The sequence below is a fragment of the Callorhinus ursinus genome, unplaced genomic scaffold (genome assembly GCF_003265705.2).
Source record: "Callorhinus ursinus isolate GAN/ISIS: 27379988/994484 unplaced genomic scaffold, GSC_fseal_2.0 scaffold8, whole genome shotgun sequence".
NCBI classification, from domain to species: domain Eukaryota; kingdom Metazoa; phylum Chordata; class Mammalia; order Carnivora; family Otariidae; genus Callorhinus; species Callorhinus ursinus.
In genome coordinates, this window is record NW_027397070.1 from 45,210,818 (window position 1) to 45,226,607 (window position 15,790).

Below are 15,790 nucleotides of genomic sequence, written 5' to 3' on the forward strand. Positions count from 1 at the left end.
ATAAATAAAAATCTTAAAAAAAAAGAAAATATCCTCTTTAAAAAAAATTTTTTTGTTTATTTGAGAGAGAGAGAATGAGAGATAGAGAGCACGAGAGGGAAGAGGGTCCGAGGGAGAAGCAGACTCCCCGCTGAGCAGGGAGCCCGATGTGGGACTCGATCCCAGGACTCCAGGATCATGACCTGAGCCGAAGGCAGTCGCTTAACCAGCTGAGCCACCCAGGCGCCCTAATAGAGTATTATTAACTGTAGTCATTTTGTAGTACATTACATCCTCATGACATTTAATTTATAACTGGAAATTTGTACTTTTTGACTTCCTTCACCCATTTTACACACACACCCCTTCACCTCAGGCAACCACCAATGTCTTCTCTGTATCTATCAGTTTTGTAGGGGTTTTTTTGATTCCACATAAAAGTGAGAATGTACAGTATTTTTTATTTCACTTAGCATAATGCCCTCAAGGTCCATCCATGTTGTTGCTAATGGCAAGATTTCATTCTGTTTAATGGGTGAATAATACTCCATTGTGTGTATATACCACCCTTTCTTTATCCATTCATCCGTTAATGGACATGTAGGTTGTTTCCATATCTTGGCTATTATAAATAATGGTACAGTGAACATGGGGGTATATATATCTTTTCAAGTTAGTTTATTTTTATTTTTATTTTTTTAAGATTTTATTTATTTATTTGTCAGAGAGAGAGACAGAGCACAAGCAGGGGGAATGGCAGGCAGAGGAAGAAGCAGGCTCCCCGCTGAGCAGGGAGCCCGATGCAGGACTAGATCCCAGGACTCTGGGATTATAACCTGAGCTGAAGGCAGAAGCTTAACCGACTGAGCCACCCAGGCATCCCCCCCCTTTTTTTTTTCATTTTCTTCAGATAAATATCGAGAAGTAGAATTTTGAGATTGTATGGTAGTTCTGCTCCGATTGATTGATTGATTGATTTAGAGAAAGAGCATGATCCAGGGGACAGGCAGAGGGACAGGGAGAGAGAATTTCAAGCCGACTCGGTGCTGAGAATGGAGCCTGACAACAGGCTCGATCTCATGACCCTAAGATCATGACCTGACCCGAAATCAAGAGTCAGACATTTAACTGACTGAGCCACCTAGGCCCACCAGTAGTTCTATTTTTAATTTTAGGGCGAACTTCCATACTGTTTTCCACAGTGGCCGCACCAATTTACATTTCCAAATGATACTGCATGAGGGCTCCCTTTTTCTCACATCCTCACCACCACTTGTTATTTCTTGTCTTTTGATAATAGTCATTCCGACAGGGGTGAGATGACATCTCATCACAGTTTTGATTTGTTATTTCCCTGATTAGTAATGTTGAGTACCTTTTATGTACCTGTTGGTTAACTGTATGGAAATAATATTCTATTTTGCTATTGAGTTGTATGAGTTCTTTACATGTTTTGGATACTAACCCCTTATCAAATATATGATTTGCAAATATTTTCTCCCATTCAGTAGGTTGCCCTTTCATTTTGTTGATGGTGTGCTGTGCATAAACTTTTTACTTTGATGTAATCCCACTTCTTTATTTTTCTTTTGTTGATTTTGCTTTTGTTGTCAAACCCCAAAAAATCATCACTGAGACCCCTGTCAAGGAGCTTACCACCTTTATTTTCTTCTAGGAGTTTTGTGGTTTCAGGAGAAAAAAATTCCATTTACAATAGCATCAAAAAGAATAAACTACTTAGGAATAAAATTAACCAAGGAGATGCAAGACTCATGCTGAAAACTACAAAACATTATTGAAAGAAATTTAAGAAGACAGGGGCACCTGGGTGGCTCAGTCAGTTAAGTGTATGCCTTTGACTCTGCTCATGATCCCCGAGTCCCAGGCTGGAGCCCTGCATTAGGCTCCCTGCTCAGCGGGGAGTCAGCTTCTCCCTCTCCTTCTGCTCCTCCCCCCCACTGCTCGTGCTCTCTCTCTCACTCTCTCTCAAATGAATAAATAAAATCTTTTAAAAATGTTTAAAAATAAATTTAAAAAAAGCGAATGGAAAGACATCCTGTGTTCATGTTTTGAAAGACTTAATATTGTTATAATGGGAATACCCCCCAGACTGACCTACAGATTCAATGAAATTCCTATAAAAATTCCAACTTCTAAAAAAAAATTTAAAAATTCCAACTGCTTTTTTTTTTTAAGATTTATTCATTTATTTGAGAGAGCGAGAGTGTGCATTCATGAAAGTAGGGGTAGGGGCAGAAGGAGAGGAGAGAAGTAGGGGGAGAAAGGAAATCTCAACCAGACTCATGATCCTGAGATCATGACCTGAGCTGAAATCAAGAGTCAGATGCTCAACCAACTGAGCCACCCAGGCACACCCCAGCTACTTTTCTTGGGTGTGTAGAAATAGACAGTTGATCCTAAAATTTATGTGGAATTGCAAGGGACCCTGAATAGCAATCTTGAAACAATTTTGAAAAAGACAAATTTGAAAGACACACACTCCTGATTTCAAAACTTATTACAAAGCTATAGTGATCAAAACAATGTGGTACTGGATAGAAATATAGATCAATGGAATAGAATTGAGAGTCCATAATTAAACCCCGTCAATTGATTTTTTTTTAAAGATTTTACTCATTTATTTGACACAGAGAGAGAGAGACAGCGAGAGGGAACACAAGCAGGGGGAGTGGGAGAGGGAGAAGCAGGCTTCGTGCTGAGCACGGAGCCCGATGTGGAGCTCGATCCCAGGACCCTGGGATCATGACCTTAGCCGAAGGCAGACACTTAATGACTGAGCCACCCAGGTGCCCCCGGTCAATTGATTTTTGACAAGAGTTCCAAAACTATTCAGTGGAAGAAAGAATAGTCTTTTGGGGGCATCTGGGTGGCTCAGTTGGTTAGGAGCTTCCTTCGGCTCTTGTCATGATCCTGGAATTCCAGGATAGAGCCCTGCATCATGCTCCCTGCTCAGCAGGGAGTCTGCTTCTCCCTCTGACCCTCCCTGCTCTCATGCTCTCTCTCTCACTCTCTCTAATAAATAAATAAAACCTTTCTTAAATATGACACCAAAAGCACAAGCAAAGAAAAAAACAGGTAGATTGGACTTCATCAAAACTAAGAACTTTGGTGAATTAAGACACTATGAAGAGAGGGAAAAAGCAATCAACAGAATGGGACAAATATTTGCAAATCATATATCTGATCAGAGGTAATATTCAGAATATATAAAGAATTCTTAAAGCACAATAATAAAAATCAAATAATCCAATTAAAAATGGGAAAAGAATATAAATAGATATTTCTCCAAAGAGGGTATACAAATGGCCAAGAAACACATGAAAAGATGCTCAACATCATTAGTCATTAGAGAAATAGTAATCAAAACCCTAATGAGATATCACCTCACACTCACTAGGAAAGGTATAATTAGCAAAAAACCCCAAAGAATAACAAGCATTGGCAAGGATGTAGACAAATAGAATCTTCAGACTTTGCTGGTGGGAATGTAAAATGGTGCCGCTGCTATGGAAAACAGTTTGGCATTTCCTTAAAAAGTTAAACATAGCACTACCATATGATCCCACAATTCTATTTCTAGTGATATAGCCAAGAGAATTGAGAACATATTCAAACAAAAACTTGTACACGGGGGCGCCTGGGTGGCTCAGATGGTTAAGCGCTTTCAGCTCAGGTCATGATCCCAGGGTGCCCGCTTCTCCCTCTTCCTCTGTTCCTACCCCCCTCCCCTGGCTCATGGTCTCTCTCAAGCATGCTCTCTCTCTCTCAAATAAATAAATAAAATCTTTTAAAAAAACTTGTACACACATGTACATAGTACCATTATTCATGGTGGACACAAACCAAATGTCCATCCATTGATGAATGGATAAATAAAATGTAGCATATTCATACAACAGCATATTATTCAGCTTAAAAAGGAATGAAGTACTGTCGTGTGGTATAAAATGGATGAACCTTGAAAACATGCTACACGAAAGGACCAGACACCAAAAGCCACACATTCTGTGATTCCACTTATAGAAAGTGCCCAGAATAGGCAAATCTATAGAGACAGAAAGCTATTTAGTGGTTGCCAGTGGGTCATAAGGAGTGACTACCCAATGTGTATGAAATTCCCATGTGGGGTGATGAAAATGTCCTGGATAGTGGTGATTGTTGCACAATATTGCGAATGTACTGAGAGTCACCAAATTGTACATTTTAAAAATGTTTAAAATGATGAATTTTATGTGACTTTTACTGAAACAAATAAAAATGAGGCTGACAATAATAAGTGTAGTTTTGCCCATGTTGGGTTTGAAGTGCCCAGGGAAAATCCCAGAGCAGGTACTTCATGGGGAACTACCAATAATAGAAGTGAACTAAAGTGGTCTAGGCTATAGGTATAGGTCTGGGAATAGATGGTTGTTGAAGCCCTAAGAGTAGATGAGTCAGCTATGGAATCACTTAGAGTAAGGAGTAGAAGGCCTGCGGAAAACCAACATTTTAAGACATGAGTGTAAGAAAAGAACCCTCCCAAGGAGATTAAGCAGGAGGAAGCAGAGTGGTAGGAGGAAGACCGTGGGACACAGAATTCAAGGAAAGAGGATTTGTGCAGTGGTCAGAAGCATTAAATGCTAGAAAACTAAAATAAAATAAAGGCTAAGAAATGTCCACTGGACTTAGCAAAAAGGTAGATGTAGTGGGGCGCTTGGGTGCTCAGGTGGTTGAGTGGCCAATTCTTGGTTTTGGCTCAGGTCATGATCTCAGGGTCTTAAGATCAAGGCCCACATCAGGGCTCTGCAATCAGCAGGGAGTCTGCTTCTTTCCCTCTCCCTCTGCTCCTCCCCCCCACCCCTGCTCATGCTCACGCGCATGCTCTCTCTCTCTTGCTCTCTCTCTCTTGCAAAAATAAAAAAAAGGGCTATACCAATTGCATTTCTACAAATAGTTTAAACTCAATATATAGATGTATATGTATGTAACATTCTTTATTTTTTTAAGATTTTGTTTATTTATTTGACAGAGAGAGACACAGCAAGAGAGGGAACACGAGCAGAGGGAGTGGGAGAGGGAGAAGCGGGCTTCCTGCTGAGCAGGGAGCTCGATGTGGGGCTCGATCCCAGGACTCTGGGATCATGACCTGAGCCTAAGGCAGACACTTAACCAACTGAGCCACCAGGCGCCCCTGTATATAACATTCTAATGGGAGACAATGATATTTAATTTAGTTTAAGTATCATTTCTCTTACTTCCCCTAATAAAGGTATCTTTTTCTACAACTGTTATCTGAACCTGGTCTCCACCAATGCAATGAAACTATGTGTATCTTTTTGTTTTAAAAGATTTATTTATTGGGATGCCTGGGTGGCTCAGTCAGTTAGGCATCTGCCTTCAGCTCAGGTCATGATCTCAGGGTCCTGGAATAGCGTCCCCCATCGGGCTCCTTGCTCAGCAGGGAGTCTGCTTCTTCCTCTGCCTGCCGCTCCCCCTGCTTGTGCTCTCTCTCTCTCTGACAAATAAATAAAAGAAAATCTTTTTTAAAAATATTTTTTATTCATTTGATTGGGAGGGGGGAGCAGCGGGGAAGAGCAGAGGGAGAAGCAGATTCCCTGCTGAGCAGAGAGCCCAATGCGGGATTCAATCTCAGGACCCTGGGATCATGACCCGAGCCAAAGGCAGACATTTAACCAACTGAGCCACCAAGATGCCCATGGTATAGCCCTTTTGAAGAGCTATTTGGTAGGTATCTGTTCAATTTTAGAAATTAGCATAGCCTTCTACCTTGCTTTGATACCAGTTCAGACACATATTTCATGATTTCAAAGGAAACATATATGAAGATGTTAACTGCAAAATTGCTTAAATGTGTACAAAACCAAGGTGCACCTCGATTTAACCAATTGGACTTTTGATCTAAGCTCAGGTCCTGATCTCAGGGTCGTGAGTTCAAGTCCCACATTGGGCTCCACACTGGGCATGGAGCCTACTTGAAATATAAATAAAAATTTAAAAATATGTACAAAATGGAAACAAATGTCCATAAATAAGGAAATTAATAAATAAACTGTATAGTGGGCGATGGTTGCCTTCTCAGAATCTATTTCCCTCTTCTTCTTTTCTAACAGAATTCTAATTTTGTTTAAATATCCACCTTTACCCAGCACAGACCTTGGGTTTCAGAGAAAGCTGACTTGACTCTTAGTTCAAGGGATAGGCCTGATTTTTGCAAGGGTAATTGCATCTATCCTGCCAATGATTGTTTTAGGCAAGAGCAAGAAGCTCAGCTTAGGATGTGATTCAATTCAGATTCCTGGAGCTTGTGGATCGTTCGTCCTTGATCTTCTGGGAGACCTTCGGAAATCCACTTTGTTTTTCTCCTGAATCAAAAAGCATGTGGGCTCCATGAAGGGAGCTGGCCTTAGAATGAGGCCCATATTGGGGTGCCTGGTTGTGTCAGTTGGAAGAGCATATGAGTCTTGATCTTGGGGTCATGGGTTTGAGCCCCACATTGGGTATAGAGATTACTAAAAAAAAATAAAAATAAAAACAAGAACTTAAAAAAAAAAAAAGAATAAGGTCCATAGGCCCATTTGTAGATGGTAAAGCAAAGAGGGAAAAAGCAAGGCAGGAAGAACCTTGTTCTCTCTCTCTCTCTCTCTTTTTTTTTAAAGATTTTATTTATTTATTTGAGAGAGAGAGAAAGAGAGCATGAGCAGGGGAGGGGCAGCAGGAGAGGCAGAAACAGAATCCTGGCTGAGTGCCGGGCCCTGACATAGGGCCGATCCCAGGACACTGAGCCAAAGTCACACACCCAACCAACTGAGCCACCCAGGTGCCTCAGGAAGTTCTTGATAAAATTTCTGAGCCTCTGCATCACCCATCCCTGAAGGGCAGTCTATCTAGTCCCTCTGCTGGATGAGCCAAAACATTTCCTTACTGTTTAAGCCAGTTTGAGTTGGGTTCTCTGTTACCTGCTTCTGAAAACTTTCTAGTCCCAAACACTATGACACAACCATATTATGAAATACAATGTAGCAATTTTTTTAAAAAGATTTTATTTATTTATATGACAGAGAGACACAGCAAGAGAGGGAACATAAGCAAAGGGAGAGGGAGAAGCAGGGCTTCCCACCGAGCAGGGAGCGCGATGTGGGACTCGATCCCAGGACCCTGAGATCATGACCCGAAGGCAGATGCCTAACGAGTGAGCCACCCAGGCACCCCCAATGTAGCAATTTTATTTTATTTATTTATTTATTTTTTTATTTTAAAGATTTTATTTATTTATTTGAGAAAGAGAGAGAGAAACAGCATGAGAGGGGAAAGGGTCAGAGGGAGAAGCAGGCTCCCGGCTGAGCCGGGAGCCCGATGTGGGACTCGATCCCAGGACCCCGGGATCATGACCTGAGCCGAAGGCAGTCGCTCAACCAACTGAGCCACCCAGGCGCCCAATGTAGCAATTTTAAAAAATGAGGTAGCTCAGGGGCACCTGGCTGGCTCAGTGAGCTCTTCATTTTCGGGTTGTGAGTTTGAGCCACGTTTGGTGTAGAGATTATTGAAAAAAAAGTAAATAAACTTAAAAAAAATGAGGTAGCTCCGTCTTTAAAATTAGGTAGATTTCGGGGCACCTGGGTGGTTCAGATGGTTAAGTGTTTGCCTTCAGCTCAGGTCATGATCCCAGGGTCTTGGGATTGAGCCCCATATCGGGCTCCCTGCTCCGTGGGAAGCCTGCTTCTCCCTCTCCCACTCCCCCTGCTTGTGTTCCCTCTCTCGCTGTGTCTCTCTCTGTCAAATAAATAAATTGAAATCTTTAAATAAAAATAAATAAAAATTAAAAAATAAAATTAGGTAGATTTCTACATACTGATTTAATGTACAAAAAAAACCCTAGCCCTATTCATGAGTGAAAATTGAATAACTCTGGGATACCTGGGTGGCTCAGTCGGTTAAGTGTCTGCCTTTGACTCAGGTCATGATCTCATGATCCTGGGAATGAGCCCCGCACCAGGTTCCCTGCTCAGTGGGGAGCCTGCTTCTCCCTCTCCCCTAGCCCTTCCCCCTGCTTGTGCTCTGTCTCTCTCAAATAAATAAATAAAATCTTTAAAAAAAAAAAAGAAAAGAAAATTGGATAACTCTAGGGTCACCTGAGTTCATTCAACTCTAGTCCATTGAATGTCCAAGTCTTGATTTTGGCTTAGGTCATGGTCTCCGAGTTGTGGGATCAAGCCCTGTCAGGCTCCTTGCTCAGAGGGGAGTCTGCTGGAGATTCTCTCTCTCCTTCTTCTCCTTCTGCCCTTCCTCCCCCAAATAAGTAAATAAATCTTAAAAAAGAAAAAGAAAATTGAATAACTCTACGATTCCATTTATGTAAAATTCTAAAAAGCAAAAGAAAATATGTCTATAAGTATATATAGACGTCATTGCATAATTTACTTTTAATTTAAAATTTTGTAATATTTACTGCATTGAAAATATATGTAATGCATATATAAATTATGAAACACAGGGGCTCCTGGGTGGCTCAGATGGTCTGCCTTCAGCTCAGGTCATGAACTCCTGGTCCTGGGATAGAACCCCATGTCCAGCGGGCTCCTTGCTCAGCAGGGAGTCTGCTTCCCCCTCTCCCTCTGCCTGTCCCCCAGCTTGTGCTCTCTATCTCTCTCTCAAATGAATAAATAAAATCTTAAAAAAATTATGAAGCATAATAAAATGAAAACTAGTAAATCCATCACTGTGTTTGTGAACCAGAACATTACCAAAATGATTGAGACTACATGTATGTTCTGTTTCTCATTACTTTTCCTCCCTCCAAAAGGCAAATAATAACTCTAGGAGGTAACTCTACCCTGAATTTTCAATTAATAATTCCTTTTTTGTTTTAGGGAGAGACAGAGAGAGAGCTCCTGCGGGAGTGGGGGGAGGGCCAGAGGGGGAAGGAAAGAATCCACAAGCCAACTCGCTGCTGAGCTGGGAACCTGATGCCAGGCTGGATCCCAGGATCCTGAGATCATGACCTTCACCAAAACCAAGAGTTGAATGCTTAACTGACTGAGCCACCAGACTCCCCAATTCCTTTGGCTTTTTAAAAAATATGGTTTTACCACACATATTTGTTTCTTTAAACAATAGATTACTTATGCCAGTTTTTTAAAATTTATGCCGATTTTTAATCTTTATGACAATGGTGTCATACAATATAAACTTCTGGCTTTTTTTGTTGTTGTTCAGCATCTCATGTGTTGAACTGTAAAACTGATTTATTCATTCTATTTTTATATAATGCTCATTATGTGACTCATTGAAAATATGTTTATTATCTTGTCAGACATTTGAGTAATTTCCAATTTTTTTTCTTTTATGAACCATGGTGTTATAAACCTTCTTGAATATGGTCCTGGTACATGTATGCAAAGGTTTCTCTATATAATAATAGGAGTGAGCTGGGCACCTGGGTGGCTCAGTCAGTTAGGCGACTGCCTTTGGCTCGGGTCATGATCCTGGAGTCCCAGGATCGAGTCCCACATCAGGCTCCCTGCTCAGCGGGGAGTCGGCTTCTCCCTCTGACCCTCTCATGCTCTCTCTCTCTATCTCATTCTCTCTCTCTCAAATAAATAAATAAAATCTTAAAAAAATCTTTAAAAAAATAATAGGAGTGAGCTGCTGGGTCATAGGGAAAGCACATGCTTTATTTTTCTAGGTTATGCCAAAGTAGTTGTACCAATATACACTTCTACCAGAAATGCCTGAGTGTTCCTGTTATTCTACATCCCTGTATTACCAGACTTTTAAAATTTTATTTTATTTTTTAAAGATTTTATTTAGGGGCGCCTGGGTGGCTCAGATGGTTAAGCATCTGCCTTCGGCTCAGGTCATGATCCCAGGGTCCTGGGATCGAGCCCTGCATCAGGATCCCTGCTTGGTGGGGAGTCTGCTTCTCCCTCTCCCTCTACTGTTCCCCCTGCTTGTGCTCTCTCACTCTCTCTGTCAAATAAATAAATAAAATCTTTAAAAAAAAGATTTTATTTATTTATTTGAGAGAGAGAGTGTGAGAGAGCATGAGAGGGGAGAAGGTCAGAGGGAGAAGCAGACTCCCCACTGAGCAGGGAGCCCCATGTGGGACTTGATCCCTGGGATTCCGGGATCATGACCTGAGCCGAAGGTAGTTGCCTAACCAACTGAGCCACCCAGGCGCCCCCAGACTTCTTAAATTTTACAAATGAAAGGACTTTTTAAAAATTTATAATTTTTTTTGCATTTTAGATTATTAGCTACTTCAGAGTTTTTTCTTTAGAAAACGATGGAAACTATGAACTGTGTTTTCTGACTGGGAGATTTAATTCTCCACGCATGCTCTGGCTTCACTGTCCCACAAGTAAAACACACTCAGGAAAGCAGCTGCCTTTGGATTCGACTTCTCCGTGTGTGAGCATGTGCACATGTGTGCATGCACCCACATAAACATACACACATACACTATACCCAAGGACAGAGGTGTCCTCTGTCCTTGGAGACATGGCACGAGACACCTTTCAATGGGAGGTAGTCTGGTGTGCCCCTTTGACCCCTGACAGTTGCTGGCACCAACAGCCCTGCCCAGGTTAGGGGAAGAAGGGGACCAAATGAAAGGACTTTAAAATCTTTATCTCACTATGGTATTAGCATTTCTGTGATTACTAATAAAGGGGAGATTTTTTCATATCTTATTCATCATTTGTCCTCCCTTTACAACATGGCTAAAACATGGCTCAGGATAATACTTCTCCCTGGAGGGGTGCCTGGGTGGCTCAGTCATTAAGCGTCTGCCTTCGGCTCAGGTCATGATCCCAGGGTCCTGGGATGGAGCCCCGCATCCAGCTCCCTGCTCTGCGGGAAGCCTGCTCCTCCCTCTCCCACTCCCCCTGCTTGTGTTCCCTCTCTCACTGTGTGTGTGTCTCTCTCTGTCAAATAAATAAATAAATCTTTAAAAAAAAATATTTCCCCCTAGAAGCCTTTCCTGACTTCTCCTGATCTGCTAGCTAGAGGAAGTGCTGCTACAGATAATTTGCATATTCCTATCATAACATTTCAACAAGCCTTCCACTTTTCAAGGATATGTGAGTATCTCTTCTTTACAGGCCAAATCATAGTCCATGGAAAATTGCCCTTTACACCCATTTCCTCTTTAACCGGATATTATTACTTGTTTTTTGGTAACTTTAGAAAGTCTAACACAATATATCTGCCTTCTGTAACTTCACAAATACTTTTTTTTTTATTTTATTTATTTATTTGAGAGATAGAGAATGAGAGATAGAGAGCACGAGAGGGAAGAGGGTCAGAGGGAGAAGCAGACTCCCCACTGAGCGGGGAGCCCGATGCGGGACTCGATCCCGGGACTCCAGGATCATGACCTGAGCCGAAGGCAGTCGCTTAACCAACTGAGCCACCCAGGCGCCCTTCACAAATACTTTTTAAAAATATTTTATTTATTTATTTTAGAGAGAGAGTGAGAGCATGAGCAGGGGGAGGGGCAGAGGGAGAGACCCTCCAGCAGACTCCTCACTGAGCACGGAGCCCGGTGCAGGGCTCGATCTCATGACCCTGAGATCTTGACCTGAGTCGAAACCAAGAATTGGACGCTCAACTGACTGAACCACCCAGGCGTCCCTACGCAAATATTTTAATAATACCAAGTAGCAGCAGTTTTAATTCACATAAAGTATGAATCTTGATAACAAGGTAGCCTACATTGGAGCTCTAGGCAGTAATGTAGGGAAAAGCTGTTTCATATCTGGCTGTTTAAAATTATTTTGCTACATTTTAAAGATATGCTGTGATTTAAAAAAAAAACAACCAAACACTAGTGAACATTATGTGTCTATCTTGCCCATTTAAAGGTGAATTAAGGGGTACCTGGGTGGCTCAGTCGGTTAAGTGTCTGCCTTTGGCTCAGGTCATGATCCCTGGAATGTCCTGGAATGATGAAGCAGGAACTGAAGCTACATGGCTGAATATCTGGGATATTAGATATTCATCAGGATATTGCTTTAAATCCAGCAGTTCTGATGACAGCTCAGGTGCGTGATAAGAATTCCAATAATTTGGGACGCCTCGGTGGCTCAGTTGGTTAAGCATCTGCCTTTGGCTCAGGTCATGATCCTGGGGTCCAGGGATCAAGTCCCGCATCAAGCTCCTTGCTCAGTGGGGAGCCTGCTTCCCCCTCTGCCTGCCACTCCCCCTGCTTGTGCACTTGCTCTCTCCCTCTCAAGTAAATAAAATCTTAAAAAAAAAAAAAAGAGGGGCGCCTGGGTGGCTCAGTTGGTTAAGCGGCTGCCTTCGGCTCAGGTCATGATTCCGGGATCCTGGGATCGAGCCCCGCATCGGGCTCCCTGCTCCGCAGGAAGCCTGCTTCTTCCTCTCCCACTCCCCCGCTTGTGTTCCCTCTCTCGCTGTGTCTCTCTCTGTCAAATAAATAAAATCTTAGAAAAAAAAAGAATTTCAATAATTTCCTCCTTCCAATCTAGGGAACAAAGATGCCTATTCTAGTGACCTTCTGTTTTTGATATGATTCACCCACATTATCACCCATCACTGCATTTCTCTTTTGCTGTCAATTAATTGAATCCTCTACATCTCTGGTTTAAATCCTTGACAGGATCTGCATGGGCCAACTAAACAATGTTTTTCTCACAGGTCCCATGCTATATTGCTGACCAGATGTGGCCATAGGAATAGGGTCAGAACACACATAATGTGGTCACCAGCATCCAAATTAATTATCTACAGTCACTTTCCTCAGCAAGGGCCTATGAGAAAAAACTCCTCAGAAGTGGGATGCCTGTTATTGCAGGTGAATGGCTTGACCTATCTCTGTAAGTAACATACAAGTGTATTGTTTAGGACTCTTTCTGTTGAAAGGATAGAAAACTCAATTCAAACTGATTTAGGAAAAGTAATATATTTGCTTACATATTGAGAAGTCTAGAAACATAATGACTTTAAGAACGGTCAAATCTTGGGATGCCCGGGTGGCTCAGTTGGTTTTGGCATAAGTCATGATCTCATGGATCATGAGATAGAGCCCCGGGTGGATTGGGCTATGCACTCAGCAGGGAGTAGTTAGCTTGAAAATTCTCTCCCTCAGTCCCTCCCCCATTCACGATTGTGCATGTGCTCTTGCTCTCTGTAAATCTTTTTTAAAATTTATTATTTTTTAATTTTATTTTTATTAATTTTATTTTTTTAAAGGATTTTATTTATTTGACAGAGAGAGTGAGAAAGCATAAGCAGGGGCAACAGTAGAGGATCCGAAGGTCCTGGGATCAGGACCTGAGCCCAAAGCAGATGACTAACCATCTGAGCCACCCAGGTGCCCCTGTAAATCTTAAAAAAAAAAAAAGGCTGAATCTATGTTCTCAAATGATATTGTCAAAAAAATCTCTCAACTTCTCTTAGTTTTCTTCTGTGATTGTTTCATTCTTATCCCCAATAGTTCTAAGTTTAAATCCTTCCAGATTTAAGTTAAGTGAAAAAGATAGAGTCCCCTCCCTCAACCCCTTTTAGCATTATTCTTGCTAGGTGAAGCAGCAATAGCGTAACGGTTGAGACCATGCAATCAGGAACCAAATTGGCTCCAACACTACTGTTCTTATAACTTTGGGCAATTTATTCAACCTTTCTAAGTCTTAGTTTCTTCATCTGTACCACAATTGTTCCTACTTTGGTGGATTGCAGTGAGGTTTAAAGTCGCTGATATCTGCAAGATACTTAAAATAGTGCCTGGTACAACATAAGTACTCAATTACCGGGCTCTGCTTGGGTTATAACTTTATCCCTGTGTCCTAAAGTGTCTGGCTAGGGTTAGGAGTTTACATCCAAACTACAAAGATCTAGAGTAGTGGAAAGATGGTTTCTTTTAAGAAATTTGGAGTACCATTACCAAAGGCAGGGGAATGGATGTCGGGTCAACGTAAGCAACAAAAAAGTTAGCAAACTTACTTAAGACAACTCTCTCTTTAAGGCTTTACTATAAAAGTAATACATGAATTTGTATATATTCTTTTTTTTAAGATTTTATTTCTTTATTTGACAGAGAGAGACACAGCGAGGGCGAGGGAGGGAACACAAGCAGGGGGAGTAGGAGAGGGAGGAGCAGGCTTCCCGCAGAGCAGGGAGCCGGATGCGGGGCTCAATCGCAGGACCCTGGGATCATGACCTGAGCAGAAGGCAGATGCTTAACCCACAGAGCCACCCAAGCACCCCTGTATATAATGTTTCTAACAAAGCAAAGGGATACAGAGTAATCTGAAAGGATTTCTGTTCATGCCTGTGGTTGTAAAAAAAGGCATAACCTGTTTTAAGATTTTATTTATGTATTTAACAGAGAGCAAGAGAGAGCACAAGCAGGGGTAGAGGCAGAGGGAGAAGCAGGCTCCCCACTGAGCAGGGAGCCAGATGCAGGGCTGATCCCAGGACCCTGGGATCATAACCTGAACAGAAGGCAGATGCTTAACCGACAGAGCCACCCAAGCACCCCCAAATCTGTTATTTGCAAAATGTAACTAGCGTTTGACTAGCGCTTTACTGAACAAAATACTTTTACATGCATTAGTTAATTTAATTCTTGCAATAGCTCTGGGGAATAGATATTATTAGCTCTACTTAATGGTAAGGAAACCTAATAAGAAATACAGGTGGATGTAAATTTTAGAAATGATAGTAATGTTATAGCCTTTCCCATTAGTCTCCCACTGCATTTTATGTTCTGTTGGTACTCACATATAATCATTTCTTTCATTCAACAATTATTTTTTGAGAATTTGCTATGTACCGGGCCTTGTCCTAGCCACTGGGATAGGGCAGTGAGCAAGAGACAATTCCTGATCTCCTTACCTTTACATTCTAGTGGGGTAGGGAAAGACAAACCATAAAATAAATAAATAGTACCGTAAGTCGTGATAAGTGCTATAGAGTAAAAATCAATAGGAAAAGCATACAAGGAAAGGCAGTATGTTTCAATTTTATACACAGTGGTCAGTTTGTCATCTGTTCCGCGTTGTTTGCAGCTCTTCCCAAAGAGCGGTAAAATCTCACTTGCATTTACCTTCATGCTTCCAGCACTTAGCACCAGGCACTCAGGGAGGCAATAAATTTATATTGAATAAATGATAAGCCTTTTGAGAAGCCAGAGTTAGGAAACAAAGGCCTGTGAAAAGATACTGCTTTTGTTCATAATTTGAACATAAATGTTCATAAATTGAAGAATCATTTATGATTAGTTTCATTAGTTTATTTCTAATAATCTAGTTTTATTTCCGTTAATCTAGTAAGTGAAGTTCTTTTCAGCACCTTTACATTACAGAATGAAAGTTATGTTAAAAGCTTTTACAGGCCGTTTTAGGTATTTCAAGTACTTTTAGCTACCTCTTTTGCCCTACTAGCGCGGCCAAAGGGTGTGCGCGTGCACTTGAAACCACCACGCCCTTTGCCAGTTATTTCTCGGTATCAAGAGTAGCCGTTTTCCAGGGAAAGGTAAGCACTCCCAGTTTCCACTGAGGTGCTAGGTGAGGCCCGGTGTGCAGTACACCGAACCTCTCAATGAGCCACACAGCAAAGTTATAAGCGCCAAAACACAAACTACCAAAAGTAAGAAATTCTCTAACAGCCTTCGCCCCGTGCGCACCAGAACCTTGACCTCAAGATGGCGTCTCCTAGTCATAAGATTCAATCAGCTCCAATCAAATATGGCAGGGTGGGTCGTAATTTACAACTCGAGCCTTTCTAGTCCCCACCAGGCGCTCCTTCTCTATGGTTATTCGCCGCTGCG